Here is a 16,354-nt window from a genome sequence, read left to right on the forward strand (position 1 = left end):
TGCAGAATGGAAAAGAACTGGGAGTCCACAAATAAACCCTTATATTTACAATCAATTGACTTGACAAGAAAGCCAAAACAATGAAATGGGGAAAGAACAGTCTTTTCAACATACGGTACCAGTAGAACAGGTTATCCATATGTAAAAGAATGAATTTGCACATGTATCTCAAATAATATACAAAAAGTTAACTCAAAATTGACCAAAAACCTAAATATAAGACTTAAAACTGTAAAATCTTTAGAAGAAACCACATATTTAAATCTTTGCGATTGTGGATCAGGCAATGGTTTCTTAGACATACCAAAAACTCAAATGGTAACAAAAATAAACTGGGCATGAGTAAAATTTAAAACTCTTGTGCCTCCACACAATACCCTCCACTTCTTGGCATTTATCCAAAGGAAATGAACACAAAAGACATACACATCGCCATGGTCAATGCAGCATTATTTTCAACAGCCAAGAAATGGAAGTAACATGCCTATTAATGGATAAAGTGTGTGTGTATATATACACACACAGAAATATCATTCAGCCATAAAAAGGAAATCTCACCATTTGCAACATAGATGGACCTTGAACGTATTACACTTAGTAAGTCAGAGAAAGACAAATATTGTACAATCTCACTGAGGGGTAGAATCTTTAACCAAAAAAACCCTTCAAAAAACCTCAATTCATAGACAAAGGAGGGATCCCTGGGTGGCGCAGCGGTTTGGCGCCTGCCTTTGGCCCAGGGCGCGATCCTGTCGACCCAGGATCGAATCCCACGTCGGGCTCCCGTTGCATGGAGCCTGCTTCTCCCTCTGCCTGTGTCTCTGCCCCCCCCCCCCACCTCTCTGTGTGACTATCATAAATAAATAAAAATTAAAAAAAAAAAAAACATAGACAAAGGAAACAGACTGGTGGTTGCCAAAGGCAGATAGTGTAAGTGGGTGAAATGGGTAAAGGTAGTCAAAAGTACAAACTTCCAGGTATAAGATAACTAGGTCTTGGGAACGTAATGTCTACAGCATGGTGGTTATAGTTAATAATGCAAAATATGTTTGAATAACTAAGAGAGTAAGTCTTAAAAGTTCTCAGAAAAAAAATTATAACTATATGTGGTAACAGATATTAGATTTACTGTGGCAGTCATTTTGCAATAGATACAAATGTCAAGTCATGTTATATAACATCGCATTAGTTTCAAATGTATGTCAATTATATCTCCATTAAAAACATGTTTTAACTTTACTATCCAGCACTTTGGTTCCATCAGTCCCCCTATTTATAATTTCCCACAATGTGCTACCCTTAGAGAAGCTCCAAGTCTTTTACCTTTGTTTTGTCTCTATCTAAAAAATGTATTGCTCTTTTGTTAAGAAACTGTATAAGCCCAAGTTCCAATGAACTTTTTGAGTTACTCATCAATGAATATTCATTTGAATGTCAAATGCACAAGTTAATGAACTTGTTTTTCTCTTACTATTGTCTTTCATTAATTAAGTTGCATGACCCCAGCTAATAAACCTAGAATAGGTAGAAAAAATGATTTTTCTACGATGCTACAGCAAATTAGCTAGAAAGAAGATAGATTTTTATTCACATGTGTATATGCTGCAGTTCACAGAAAAATGTAACTCAAGGAGGTGTTTAGAATATGGGGCTTATATACCATCTTAATAGGTGAAAGGAGGAAGAGTATTTACAGGAAAACACAAAAAAATTTTTTTGGGACATGATATATGGGCCCTTAGGAAAAGAGATGGGAAATATATGGTAGTTTTCTGACAATGTCCGTTTTGGGTGTGGTATGGAGACTTCTCATCTCCAGGGATAAAAGTCAATCTTCTCTGGCTGCTACTGGGAAGGAAATTTATGACTGAGTTCTTTGAGGAGGCTCTGCTTTTTGGCAGTTTAAGAGATTTCAGGAACTCAAATACCTTCTTGAAATAATTTTTATGCCACAGTAGCCTATGCTGGAGCCCTTCAAGTACCAAGACTAACAAAACAGAGGAGAGAGAGGTTGAGCTTAATTTCAAATATACTAAGGACAAGTGGGGATTTATATCAAAAAACAAAAAGTTCGTATTTAAAAGGTTAACATCAAGAGAGTGAAGACACAACCAAAAGAATGAGAGGAAATGTAAAAAAATAAATAAAACTCACATATTGGTACAAGACTTGTACTCAAAATACATATAAAAAGCTATTAGACTAGTAATAAAAAGACAACCCAATTTTAAAATGGACATATGAATATTTTTTCAAATAAGATATACAAATAGTTAATACACACATAAAAAAATGCTCAACATCACTAACCATCAGAAAATAAAAAACCACAAACACAGTGGGATACCAGATCACATCTACCGCTATACTCAAAAGATAGACAAGTATAGGCAAGGATGTAGAAAAACTGAAACCCTCACACAGTGATGGTGGTAATGTAAAATGGTGCAACATCTTTGGAAAATAGTCTAGCATTTCCCCAAACAGTAGAACAGATTTACTACATGATCAGCAATTCCATCCTCGGTACATACCCAAGAGAAATAACAACATGTCTACACGTAAACTTGTGCCCAAATGTTAATATTGCTCATAATAGCTAAAAAGGGGAAACAACCCAAATGCCCAACTAATGAATAATAATATAGCATACAATGAAATATTTGGCAATTTAAAAAACTAACATACTGTTATATACAACATGGATTAATTTTGAAAACATTTTGTTACATGAAAGCCAATTACAGAGAACCAAATATGAAATGATTCCATTAATATGAAATATACAAAATACACAGATTTATAGAAACAAAAAATAGACTAGTGGTTGTAGGGAGATAGGTATGTTAGGTAGTGCTGGTGAAGAGATGTGGGTTTCCTTTTAGAACAATGAAAATATTCTAAAAGTGACTGGGAATGAATGTACAACGCTGTAAATATACTAAACCACTGAACTGCACATTTCAGTGAAGTCAATGTGAGTCAAACCTAAGCAAAGATGTTTAAAAACAGCTATGTGATAAATGCTATCATAAAAGCATACACCAGACCAGCAAAGAAGTCTCAATTGTGTAGTAAGGATAAGGAAACCTCTGAAAAAAAAAAAAAAATCACACTTGGGCTAAATCTTTTTAAAAATGCAGTCTGAAAGTTTGCCAACAAAACAAACCAAGGTACAGGGTTTCAGATGAAATTAAAAGCACATGCAAAGTACAAGAGAATACATGAAAGTCCTCAATAACTTCATATATGTTAGGACGCAGAAATTCTATTACAAACTAAAGATTCTATTGGAAAGGGCAGCACAAGCAGATTCATCAAGAACCTTGAATTCTCACATTTATTTTTTCTTGAAAGCAATGGAAGCTTATTTTTTTTTATTTTTTTTTTTATTATTTATTCATGATAGTCATAGAGAGAGGAGAGAGAGGCAGAGACACAGGCAGAGGGAGAAGCGGGCTCCATGCCAGGAGCCCGACATGGGACTCGATCCCGGTACTCCGGGATCACGCCCTGGGCCAAAGGCAGGCGCCAAACCGCTGAGCCACCCAGGGATCCCCAGCAATGGAAGTTTAAAAAAATTTTAACCAAGGAAGTAAAATTATCAAACATCTGTTACGTAAATTATCTTGACAGTTCCTGGAGGATGGAATGGAAGAAGGGAGTTAAGAAACTGGTTAAGAGGCTACTTATTTAAGTAAAAATGAGGACTTCCCAAAACCAGAAGCCACAAGCATAAAGAGAAGGGGGCCTGGACTAAATGAAAAGTAACAAGCATCAAAGAGAAGAGTGTGAGGAAACTTCAGATGTTGGTGTGGGGGGAACAAAGAACGGAAGACATGGAAATAAATGACATTATGCAAGAAAAGCTTACAAAGGTAAAATAACAAAATACGGGATAGTTTTTCTCCAACTTGAGAGGTCTCTATGTAATGAATTTACATCAGTAAAATCCATAAATATACTGGCAAACTAACCATAAAGATTAACATTGCTTCATTAAAAAATCAGATGGCTCTAAAAAGGAAAGAATGGAATTTCAGCCACAACTAAACTTTTCAGTAACGTTTTAAAAGGTTTGGATTAAAGGCACAACAGTGTAGTACTAAGAGAAGGAGGAAAAGCAACGTTTCAAGTACCCAAACAGTGCTCACAGTTCCTAAACACTTAATATGTATTAGTTCATTTAATCCTTACCAACCTTGCAAAATAAATAACCTCTTTTCCTAAGAGTGAGGCATAAAAAAGCTAAGTAATCTGCCCAAGGCTGAAGAGCTAGGAAGGAGTGGGACAAGTTCCAGAGTCCACATTTTTAAACAAGTTGTACTGGCTCTTAAAGGCAAGTATTTTAAGATTAAGAAAAACAACAGCAACAAAACAAAAAATCCTTTGTATATCAAGACACTACCATAAGCAATTTACATACATTATCCTCAAAATCATCCCAGAAAGTATTTTTCACCTAACCATTTTTATAGGTTAGGAAACAGATTTAGAGAGATGAAGAAATTTGTGCAAGATCACATTGTATGGCAGGATGATTATAAAATGGCCCCAACTCTCTAGTATCCATACTCCCTGTGGCTCTTACCATAAGAAGGCAGTTGATTTCTCACTTTCAATCTTACCTGATCTCTTAATTTGTCTTAGCCAATAAACAGAACAAAAGAAACATGCCAGTTCCACGGGTAGATCTCAAGAAATCTCACAGGTTTCCACTACCTTTCCAAGAATACTGCCATGTGAACAAGCCCAGACTAGCCTGATGAATAATGAAAGACATGTACCTCAGTCACCCCATAAGAGCCAGTAACCCACCAGAAATGTGAGAAGGCACCCTAGAGCACCACCAACCTTCCAGGTGACCAGAGATATATAAGTGATCCAGATGAAATGAGCCAAATCTAGCCCAGATGATCAGAACCATCCATCTGATCCACAGATTCATGAATAAAATACAATCATTTTAAGCCAACAAAATTTTTTTTTTTTTTTTTTTTTTTTGCGAGGGGATATGGTGGTTACAGAGCAATAATCTATTGAAATTCATGGTAAGGAGAAGGGCTGGAATTTAAAGCCAGGCCGTCTGGATCCAAGTTCACCCTCCCACTTACTGCTACCTACATTATAGAACTTCTAGCTTCAGAGTAGACATGACATGCAATACTACCATAGCATTTTCCTTTGTGAAAAAGAGATGTCATTTATGCTATTTCATGTTATTAAAAATTTATAAAGGCTCAAAATACTAAATATAATTCTTGTTTTCTCCTTTAGGTTAAAAAAAAAAATCCAAAAAGCATATTGGACCTAGAATTAGAACTACATTGCTATAACCACCTTTCCACTAACATAAGTTAGATAATAAAAAAAACTACATATTTTTTTTATAATAGGTACAGAGTATCCTGATAAACTGTTTCCTGAAATGTACCTATACTGACTTTTATTAACTCATTCTTACTCTTAAATCATTTACTTTGCTTCCCAATTCACTGATCTGCAACACATCACATCATCTACCCACCTATATGCAACTATGCCCATATAGTTCCCTTGGTAGATCTTTGTTTCCACCAAGAGATACAGCAATGATTCCATTAAACTGGAAGTTGAGATCACCACTCAGCCACTTACTGCTTTTCGTGCCGATGAATCAACAAAGGAGATTACAGAACTAACTGGGGTCGAGGGATCTTACTATCAAGAGGAAGCTGGGTTGCCACTACACAGAGGAGCTTTTAAAAAAAAAAAAAAAAAAAATGTCTCAAATGCAAGAGTTCCTCTGGGACACCACTTAGTATTTCCATGTAATGTGATTAAAGTCAATCCAGCCAGGACTGCTAATGACCCAGACCCTCAAGGAATAAAGCCTTGAGTCATCCTACCAGGCAAGCAACCACAACCAGCTGAGGTACTTGCCAAGAATAGAGAGTACGTGGAATGACAGCAAGAAAAGGCAATTATAGATCGCAACTTCAACCACATAATTAGTTACAGAAATGAACATTCTACTATTTCTTCCTATTTTGATATAAGAAATTAGTATATATATTAGCCAACTTACTTTTTATCTCCCTTTTTACAACCATCTAACAGTAGCTAATCTCGAATCAGTACTTAAGTTACAGGATATTAACTAGAAAATGTGACTTAAGCAGGAAAAAAATGAACCCGACTGTAGATAAAAGCATTTTCTTTCCTCTCTTAAGAATATTTGTATGTTAACAGTTGGAAAAGGATAGTTGCATTATGTTCATCCAAAATATAGTTTTGAGGGATGCCTGAGTGGCTCCACGGTTAGGCATCTGCCTTCAACCCAAGGCATGATCCTGGAGTCCCGGAATCAAGTTCCACATCAGGCTCCCTGTGGGTCTCTTTCTGCCTCTGCCTATGCCTCTGTGTCTCAAATAAATAAATAAATAAATAAATAAATAAATAATCAATCTTTAAAAATATATGTAGTTTTACAAATGACCAAGTTAAATATGATGAAAAGAGGTGTATACAGGTGCCATGGGGTCAAAGAATGGACTGTGATGGTTTTTCATTTTCAGCTAGGTTGCAACTACATTTCAGCTAGGTTGCAAATTTCACTCCCTGCATGGTTGCAGTTAGTTAAGATCGGCCTCAGAAGACATTCCCATGAAATTCAGAAGATAAAAGTTAAACAACAGTCATATTCAGAACTTCATCAAAAGGTTAGGTAGTATTGCACTTCCCACACTGTCATGGATCTTTGGGTCCACCTTTGTTGGTATGAGATAGCTACTCCGCCCATAGTTCCCCTACCTCCTACTGGAACTCCTCCTTTGTTTTTCCAAGTTATACTGGGGTAGGTTGTGTGCAGTTCCATGGTCAAGGTATGCCACCCCTACTATAGATTATCTACATCATCAAAGTTGCAGGTTTGGAAGCAGTTGAAAGAACAATGAAGGTAGAACTTCAAGGTTGTAGGTTCTAGCTACTTCTAAGTTCCAAATGTTCTTTCCATGTTTCAGGGGTCTTTTTTCTTAAAGATTTTATTTATTCATGAGAGACAGACAAAGGCAGAGACATAGGCAGAGAGGGAAGCAAGCTCCGTACAGGGAGCCTGATGCAGGACTCAATCCCAGGACCCTGGGATCATGCCCTGAGCCAAAGGCAGACGTTCAACCACTGAGCCACTCAGGTGCCCCTCCACATTTCAGTTTAACCTTCTCCATTAATGTCTATCTTCCCTTCACACACGTCAACACGCCTGACTTCAAGCGTAGCACCACTCTCAGGAGTATATATCCAGTTCTCGCAATTGGTAAAAACCAACCATTACAGTAATTTTACTTCTCTAACCAAACCCTAAATGATAGAAATGAAAATGTTACTTAGGATTAGAATACTGTGCAAAGGCCTGAACGTGCCCACCTTTCTCTTCTCCAACTCATATTACACCCACCCAACTGAAAAGAAAAAGTAAAATATCACATATTAAGACTATCATGAAACTCGCTTTCTTTCCATCAACAAAAACACTTTAGGATTTACCTGAAGAACAGTAAGTGTGAAGTGCATTTACTTTCTAAAGGGACAAGTTCAAATTTTAAAAACTACATTCTTATAAAGTTATAGTAACATTAAAACAAAATAGACTGTCCAAATTCAAGAAAATTAAAAATTAGCACACCTTAATGTATTAGTGTTTTTAGGCTATATTAATGTTGACCTTAGATGCATGTTGAAAATACAAAGCAACAAATCTCTTAAAAGATGTGCCATGTAAAAAAAAAAAAAAAAAAAGATGTGCCATGTAGGGACGCCTGGGTGGCTCAGCAGTTGAATGTCTGCCCTTGGCTCAGGGCGTGATTCCAGAATCCCAGGATCAAGTCCCACATCAGGGACTTCCTGCATTGGAGCCTGCTTCTCGCTCTGCCTGTGTCTCTGCCTCTCTCTCTCTCTCTCGGTGTCTCTCATGAATAAATAAATACAATCTTAAAAAAAAAAAAAAATGTGCCATGTCTAAACCAACTCACCTAGTTCCCCCTTTAATACACTTTTTTCTTTTTTATATCTGTATAAAAGGGAGAACCACAAACTCAAGTTTTTATAGAATGATCCTGAAGGGCCCTGTGGACCTGAGCTGGTCCCTAGCTAACCACTTAAAGAAAAACACATGTCTAACACCCCTACCATGGACATAAATTGAGAGCAAAGCAGTTGAAACCCTTGGATTTTAGTACTTTTGCCACAAAGCAGAAATACTAAGGTGGAAGACAGTTGAAAAAAATGACACTTCCCCCCCAATACTATCTGGTCCCATATGTCCCAAACTGCTGTCTGTCAAAAGTTCCTGCCAAAAATGGGGTGAAGGAATAGCAGCAAAAACATAGTTGTCCCTTTTACCAGCCTTCATAAACATTCTTTAGCTCCTGGCTCTTCACTACATGATTACCTACTCAGACTAACTATATGTAACTGAAACAATAGTGAGCTTCTACCTTACTCTAAAAATGTGTAACTCTAAATAAAACAAGGTGTGTGTTAAGAGCAACTATATATATTTTTTTTTAAGATTTTACTTATTTATTCATGAGAGAGACAGAAAGAGAAGCAGAGACATAGACAGAGGGAGAAGTAGGCTCCCGGCAGGGAGCCTGATGTGAGACTCAATCCTGGCACTCTGGGATCACATCCTGAGCCAAAGGCAGATGCTCAACCAATGAACCACCCAGGCTTCCCAAGGGATTTAAGGCCTAGTTTGAAATGAATGAAAATTAGTCTATGAAGAGTTCTAATAACGGTGGGATAGCTTTTGTCTACTTGTGACACTAACCCTTCCACAGATGTCAATTATAAATTCTAGATAGAATGAATGAATGAATGAATGAATTAATTAATTAATTAATTCTGGATAGAATGCTTTTAAAAATGATTTGAAGGCCAAAAAAAAGGCATCTAAGAACTGGTAGAAACTGGGAGATTTGACCACTGAAAGAACAGAAGTACACCAGGTTCAAATTTATACGGCTTTTACCCTTTTCCCAGCTTTTCCCCCGCTAGTCTGTAGTAACACAAGTCCAGTAGACCATAAGCAGATAGCTGTAGTTTTACTCAAGTTCATGGCCACAGAGTGGCTGGAAACTCAGAGGAAATTCAGTAAAAGAGTGAGCCACAACAGGGGAAGCCTCAAAAACTAATATAAACTCCTTCAAATTCTTCAAGGACCCTTGAACTGTGTATGCTCAAGAAAGAGTCCAAGGAACCCAGTAAAAAACGACTGGGAAGTTTGAATAATTCAGCAGCAATATCAGCTGTTTCCCACTGCAGAGACATAAGCCTGGAGTTTGAATCCAGCCAAGTGACACGGCATTAGAAAACACCTCAGGCTTTCAACAGACCCATCTTAAAGCATAAGACCAAGCCACCACAAGTTCAAGATGATCAGCCAGCAATTTAATCATACTCACCAAAGAAAAATGGAGAATTTAGAAATGATATATTATCCACATTGTTCACTCTATAATTACAACTTTCTAGACATAAAAATAAGCAGGAAAGGGACACCTGGGTGGCTTAGTGGTTGAGTGTCTGCCTTCGGCTCAGGGCATGATCCTGGGGTCCTGGGATCGAGTCCCACATCGGGCTCCCCATTGGGAGCCTGCTTCTCCCTCTATGTCTCTATCTCTGTGTGTCTCTCATGAATAAAAAAATAAAATTCAGAAAAAAAAGGAAAATCTGACATATTATGAAAGGTAGGAAAAAGCAGCTAACAAAAGACCACAAAATAATTCAGATGAGTGAACTAACAAACAAGGATGTTAGAGCTACTACAAATATGTTGAAAGACTTAATGGAGGACAGGGTCACAATGAGAGATCTCCACAGATAAATGGAAATACTTTAAAAAAAAAAAAAAAGAACCAAGATACTAAAACTGAAGGATATGTTATTTTAAAATGGGTGTAAAAACACCAACACCCCCATAATCACTGCAGCATTGTTCACACTAACCAAGACAGAGCAACAATCCAAGTGCCTACCAACTGGTGAATTGATAAAGCTATATTATATACAAGAAAACACATTCAGTCAAGAGAAAGGATATCTTGCCATTTGCAACAACACAGATGCAACTTGAGGGCATTGTGCTGAGTGAAATGAATCAAAATAGATACTGTATGGTCTCACTTATATGTGAAATGTGAAATACATCCCATAGAGAGTAAGTTGGTGGCTTACTTACTTACTTACTTCCAATCTTATTGGAAGATTCACACTATTTGACTCCAAATCTTATGGTAATAGAGACAATATGAAACTGGCATAAAAGAAACAGATAAATAAAACAGAACTGAGTCCAGTTATAGATCTATACAAGTAAGTTCAAAGGACTCTGAACAAAACCACAAAAGCCATTCCCTGCAGGAAAGGAAAGGGTTTTTTTCAAGCAAGGATTTGGAATTGGATAAATGTATTTTTTTAATATTTTATTTATTTATTCATGAGAGACACAGAGAGAGAGAGAGAGAGAGAAAGGCAGAGACACAGGCAGAGGGAGAAGCAGGCTCCATGCAGGGAGCCTGATGTGGGACTCGATCCTGGGACTCCAGGATCAGGCCCTGGGCTGAAGGCAGAGCTAAACTGCTGAGCCACCAGGGCTGCCTGATAAATGTATTTTTAAAAATGAACCTCAACCCCCTATTTCATCATACGTAATAATTCAAGATGGATCATAGCCCTATATGTAAAAGTTTAGACTATGAAACTTCTAACAGAAAACACAGGAAGTTATTTTCATGACTTTTGGAGAGGCAAAGGCTTCTTACGACTAAAAAAGCATTAAGCTATTAAAGAAAAAAGTTGATTAGACTTCATCAAAATACACTATTATGGAAAAGAACTGAGAAACTGAGAAAAAATATTCAGCACACTAATGTGACAAAAGAACTTGTATCCAAACTGTATTAAGAATTCTTGCACATCAATAAAAAGGTAACCAATTTTTTAATGTGCAGATATTTGAAAATGCATTCAGAAAACAAAATACACTATCAATACTAATATGAAAAATTGCCCAACATCATTAGCCACTAAGGAAATCCAAAATAAAACTACAGTGAGAAACCATTTCAAAAAAAAAAAAAAAAGGGATCCCTGGGTGGCGCAGCGGTTTGGCGCCTGCCTTTGGCCCAGGGCGCGATCCTGGAGATCCCTGGGTGGCGCAGCGGTTTGGCGCCTGCCTTTGGCCCAGGGCGCGATCCTGGAGACCCGGGATCGAATCCCACATCGGGCTCCAGGTTCATGGAGCCTGCTTCTCCCTCTGCCTGTGTCTCTGCCTCTCTCTCTCTCTCTCTCTCTCTATCATAAATTTAAAAAATTTAAAAAAAAAAGAAACCATTTCAAATCAAATAAAATGTCTAAAATGAGTAAGACTGATTATCCAAAGGTTGGCAAGAATGTAGAATCTCATACTCACGGTGGAAAATTACTTTTAAAAACTATATGGAAGTTTCTTATATAGTTGAACACACATCTGCCTATAAACTCATAATTCCATTCCTAGGTATTTACTCAAAAAAAAAAAAAATGAAAGCGACTGTTTGTATGACGATCCATATAGGCCTTATTCTTAATGGTAAAAAACTGGAAATTCAAATGTCCATCAACAGAAGAAAAGATAAACTTTGGTATATTGATCAATGAAATTCACTTCAGCAATAAAAAAAAATTTTTTGATACTTTCAACTTCATGAATAAATTGAGATATAGATGTTCAGCCAAAGAAGCTAGGTGCTTCTTTGGACACACTGTATGAAGACAGAACAAAACTCATCTATGGTGTTAGAAATCAGAGTGCTTGGGGGAGAGGGAATTGAATGGAAAAGGAAAATGAAGAAACTTTCTGGGAGGACAAAATGCTCAATATCACCTTTTGGGTAATGGTTACATGGATATAACTGTCACACCTCAAAGTGAGTACCTAAGATCTGTACATTTTATTGTATTTAGTTTACATCCTGACACAAATCAAAAACTGATTTAAAAAAAAAGAATTTGTGAGCTCATTGTATTAATTTTCCTTTTTTTCTCTTAATCTTGAGTGGTCCAGATATATATTTAGAGTGTGTGTACATACACACTAAATACTATCTACTATGTGCTAAAAACTATGCTAGGTTCCAAAATAACTAAAAGTTCATGCGCTCAAAGGTTAACCATCTAGGGCAAGAAACACACTTAAATAACACATAACATGAGGGTTTCCATTACAGAGCTATATAGAGGGTCTTGTGAGAAGGAGAAAAAAACCACCACATATCGCCCAAATGAAGAGTCAGGTATCAGAAAACCCTATTAGGCGGGTGATGAAAAGCAAGAGTCTGGACAGGTGGACAATCAGGAATGGATCATTTCAAGCAGAGAAATATATATGCATACAAAGACTTAGGACAAAGGGTCTAACACAATAGGAAGCAATGAGCAGTTCAATGTTTTTTGGAGGTCAGAGCCCAAGACATAGTGACAGGAAAACCTGGGATGGTAGTAGGTAGGTACCATGCCAATACTAAGGTATTTGGATTACACAGAACTTGAAGAGCCACTGAATAGTTTTTAAGCAAGGAAATGGCACATTCAAATTTGTGATTAAAACTATCACTCCATTAACAGTATAAGAAATAGCCTAGAAGGGAGTGAAAGTGGAAGCAGACAGACCTGTCAGAAGACAAATGCAGACAAATGAGCAAGTCGTGTTTACTTTTAGTAAACCAATGGCACATGGACTGAAGAGAAATTTAAGAATTCCCAAATGAACAGAAAAAGTGAATGAATTTAAGATCAGACAGTTCACAGGAAAAAAAATAATAATAAAGATGGCCCTTAACAACGTGAAAGACACTCAGCTTTACCTGTAAGAGAAACATTAATTAAAACTACACTGAGATACCATTTTTTCACCTATCACGCTGGCAAAAATCCAAAAAGTTTGATTATATGCTGTGTTGGCCAGGATATAGGGTAACAAGTATTCTCATATACACATTACTGTTATTACCTCTATGAAACACAATTTAACAACATCTATCAAAATTATAACAGCTATATATCTTTGACCAAGCAATTCCACTTCTAGGAATTTATCCTACAGACACACCTGCATAGTACAAAAATGATATATGTACAATGTTGCTTAATGCAGAATTTTTGTAGCAGTAAAAACTGGAAACAATCCAGCTGTCCATCAGTGGGCTTTACAGGAAAATTATTTTACATTACTGTATAATGATAACTAATATTTTAAACTACCAGTTAAACTGTAGTTCATAGGTAAAAATGAACACTCTGCAGCTGTCAAGAGAAGGATAGTAGAGAGAATGCACAAGCACTAGCACTTTATACTTAATAAGTTAAGATCTCCAGGGTATATTAAGTGGAAAAAGTAAAAGACAAAGCAGTTAGTTTCCAACATCGATGTAAGACATTTGGGGAGGAAGGGGTAGGTGGGAGGGAGTATGGAGAGGAGAGATAAGATAAACATATTTGTAATGGCTGTATTTTTTAAATCCCCAAAAGGATATAGAAGAAATCAGTACATTAGTAAACTATTGTAAGAATTTGGGAACTCCACAGATGGGAAGAGATGAGAAGGATGAGAAATTTCTGATTGTGTATCTTTTTTCCTCTTTTTGCTGTTTCACTTTTGAAGTACTAATGTACATACAGTATTTAAGAAAAATACTTTGAAAATGCAGTATCAGAATCAACAGGATTTGGATTTTTTTTTTAATTTTTTATTTATTTATGATAGTCACACAGAGAGAGAGAGAGAGGCAGAGACACAGGCAGAGGGAGAAGCAGGCTCCATGCACCGGGAGCCCGATGTCTCCAGGATCGCGCCCTGGGCCAAAGGCAGGCGCTAAAACACTGTGCCACCCCAGGGATCCCAGAATCAACAGGATTTGATAACTCATTTGAGAGGAAAAGTAAAGAAGGAGGGATCAAGTCATCTCTCATCTCTCTGACTTGATAACAAATCTAGTCATCCCTTACAATTTATTGAAAAACAGAGAGAGAGAGACAGAGAGAGAGAGATCTGTGTTATTAACCAAGATAGGATGTTAAAGGGTAGAGGAAGGCAGCTCAGTTTTTAACACATTTTACTGGAGATAGTGTGTCCTATACAGTACTACACTAGAAAAAGACCGCAGGAAATTTAAGAGAGGGGTCAGGGATATAGTTAGTAGAAGCCTTGAAGAAGAAAACATTTATATCAGCCTAACTTATCTACAAATTATTTGTCCTATAAACTCAAACCAGAAAATAAACTAAAAATGAAATTAATTCAAAGAGACAGAATAAGGCCACATAAACATATCCTTTTCTCACGAAGTTCTCACTAAAATCTTATTTAATACATTTAATTTCCCAAATTCACAACAGATTAGAAAATTCAAAAAAGACCATGGGTGTTAACTACCAGAGGCAATTATTTGGCAGCAGCATGAAGCAGCAAAAAAATAATGAGGATGCTACCAATATGCCAAAAAGTACAGCATTCTTGAAGTGCTCTTCATAGGAGTCAAAAGTCTCATGTTTTACCATCTAAGACTTGGCCAAAATAATCCCCCTTTCAAGAAGTTTTTCATGCTTCCCTTACTCTCAGCCTAACAGGATTAATCGATTTTCTTTTATCAAATTACCAATTTCAGACATTTTGTTTACACCTTTCTGAAAACTCTGTATTCTGCCATTTTAAATTACTTTGTAATTATAGCTGGTTTTTATACTATCAGTCTTCTTCTTCCTACCTGAATATACATCTCATAATTGACAAAATATTTCACCTATTTCTGAGCACAAATTTCTTGCACAGTATAGTATGCAAATATCCATTTAACAATTAACCATCTTTGCCTTTTCTAAAGTGATGTGAATGGGCTTTGCCACAAATACAGTATCCCTGAACCAACTTAAAATAGTGTTTTGTTGCATACTTAACAACTTAAGCATCCAGGTAAACATTTGGTCTGGCTTATCCCCCCCCCCCCCACCAAAAAAAAAAAAAAAACAATGAGACAAGTAGTAATAGGGAGTGACAGCTATCTCTTTCATGGAAGATAAAAGTGTTCTAAAATCAGAGTGTGATGATGGTTGCATAAACCTGTGGATGTACTAGAGAAGAAATAATTGTACACCTTCAATGAATAAATTGTATTGCATGTGAATTATAGCTGAATTAAGCTGTTCAAATGTAAGGAATGTGTATAAGAAACAAAGACTTAACAAAATCAGGTAATTTGCCCATGGTGACATAGCTAGCTAGTGATGGAGAAAGAATAAAAACCTAAACAGTCTTCACTCTAAGTCTGTATCTTTAACCAAGCTCTTCTGCCTTCCTTAGAAAGGGCTTCATTCATCAAGCATTACCTCTAATGCCTACATATGCTCCTACTGCTGCTGAAGTAAAAAATGCTAGAGATCTTCCAAACTCCAACTAGAACTGCAAAGACTTTACCCAGTTAGATTACATCATAAAGGTATAGGAAAAGGAAAGTCAAAAGCTGAAAAGAAAGCTACCAAAGAGATCAAGAAAACAAAAAGGTACTCAAGACTTACATTTCAAAGCTTGCCATTCTGAGCAAAAGACTACATGAAACACATGAAATAGCTTGATGGCTTCTATCAAAGTTGGTGGGCAGGACTAATTTGGCTGAGCTGCGGTGAATTACAGGCTTCCTGGACTGGTTTTACTTAGACCTGGCTTCTCAACCTTGGCACTATTTTGACATATTGGCACAAAAACTATTGTGGAGGGCTGCCCTACACAGTAGGATGCTTAGCATCATTCCTGACCTCTCCCCACTAGATGCCAGTAGCACCACTGCCCCCTCTCCCCTCAGTTATGATAGCCAAAATGTCTCCAGATGTTGCTCAATGTTCTGGTGAGCGGCACTGGGGAGAAAGGCAGTGTCTTAAACCCTACATTTGAGAACCACTGGTCAAGACTGAAGGTAATGATGCAAAAGGGACAGCTATCTGATGTTAACTAGTGAAATGATAACTGGAGACAGACAAGAACCTTTTTTTTAAACAGTTTTATTGAGATACTCTGACCTACAAAAGTTGTATATATTTAAGGTATACAACCTGATATTTTGATACTATACATATGCATTGTGAAGAAATAGCCACAATCAAGTTAATCGACATCACCTCTACATAGTGAAGGAGCCAGAGGAAGGGGACAGACAACAGCCCTTTAAAACAATCCCCTCCCAAGACTACAAGGAAATATTTCACTTCAGTTAAAAACAAAACAAAAATATGAAGCTGAGGATGAGGGTAATATGTAGAGATTAAATAGGTAACCTATGTAGTC

The 16,354-nt window shown here is 36.9% G+C and overlaps 1 protein-coding gene across 11 annotated transcripts in view; it reads right to left on the bottom strand.

Moving 5' to 3' along the window:
- PDS5B (PDS5 cohesin associated factor B) overlaps positions 1–16,354 on the bottom strand; it is a 180,745-nt gene that overhangs the window by 158,172 nt on the left and 6,219 nt on the right. Inside the window, exon 1 of one of the 11 annotated variants that reach the window (XM_077868149.1) lies at positions 6,793–6,814. The exons of the other annotated variants lie outside the window; for them this stretch is intronic. The gene's annotated coding sequence lies outside the window, so the exon portion shown is untranslated. Of the gene's footprint in view, positions 1–6,792; positions 6,815–16,354 lie in introns of those variants that run through there. 11 annotated transcript variants of the gene reach the window in all.

This window comes from Canis aureus, chromosome 24 (assembly GCF_053574225.1).
Source record: "Canis aureus isolate CA01 chromosome 24, VMU_Caureus_v.1.0, whole genome shotgun sequence".
NCBI classification, from domain to species: Eukaryota; Metazoa; Chordata; class Mammalia; order Carnivora; family Canidae; genus Canis; species Canis aureus.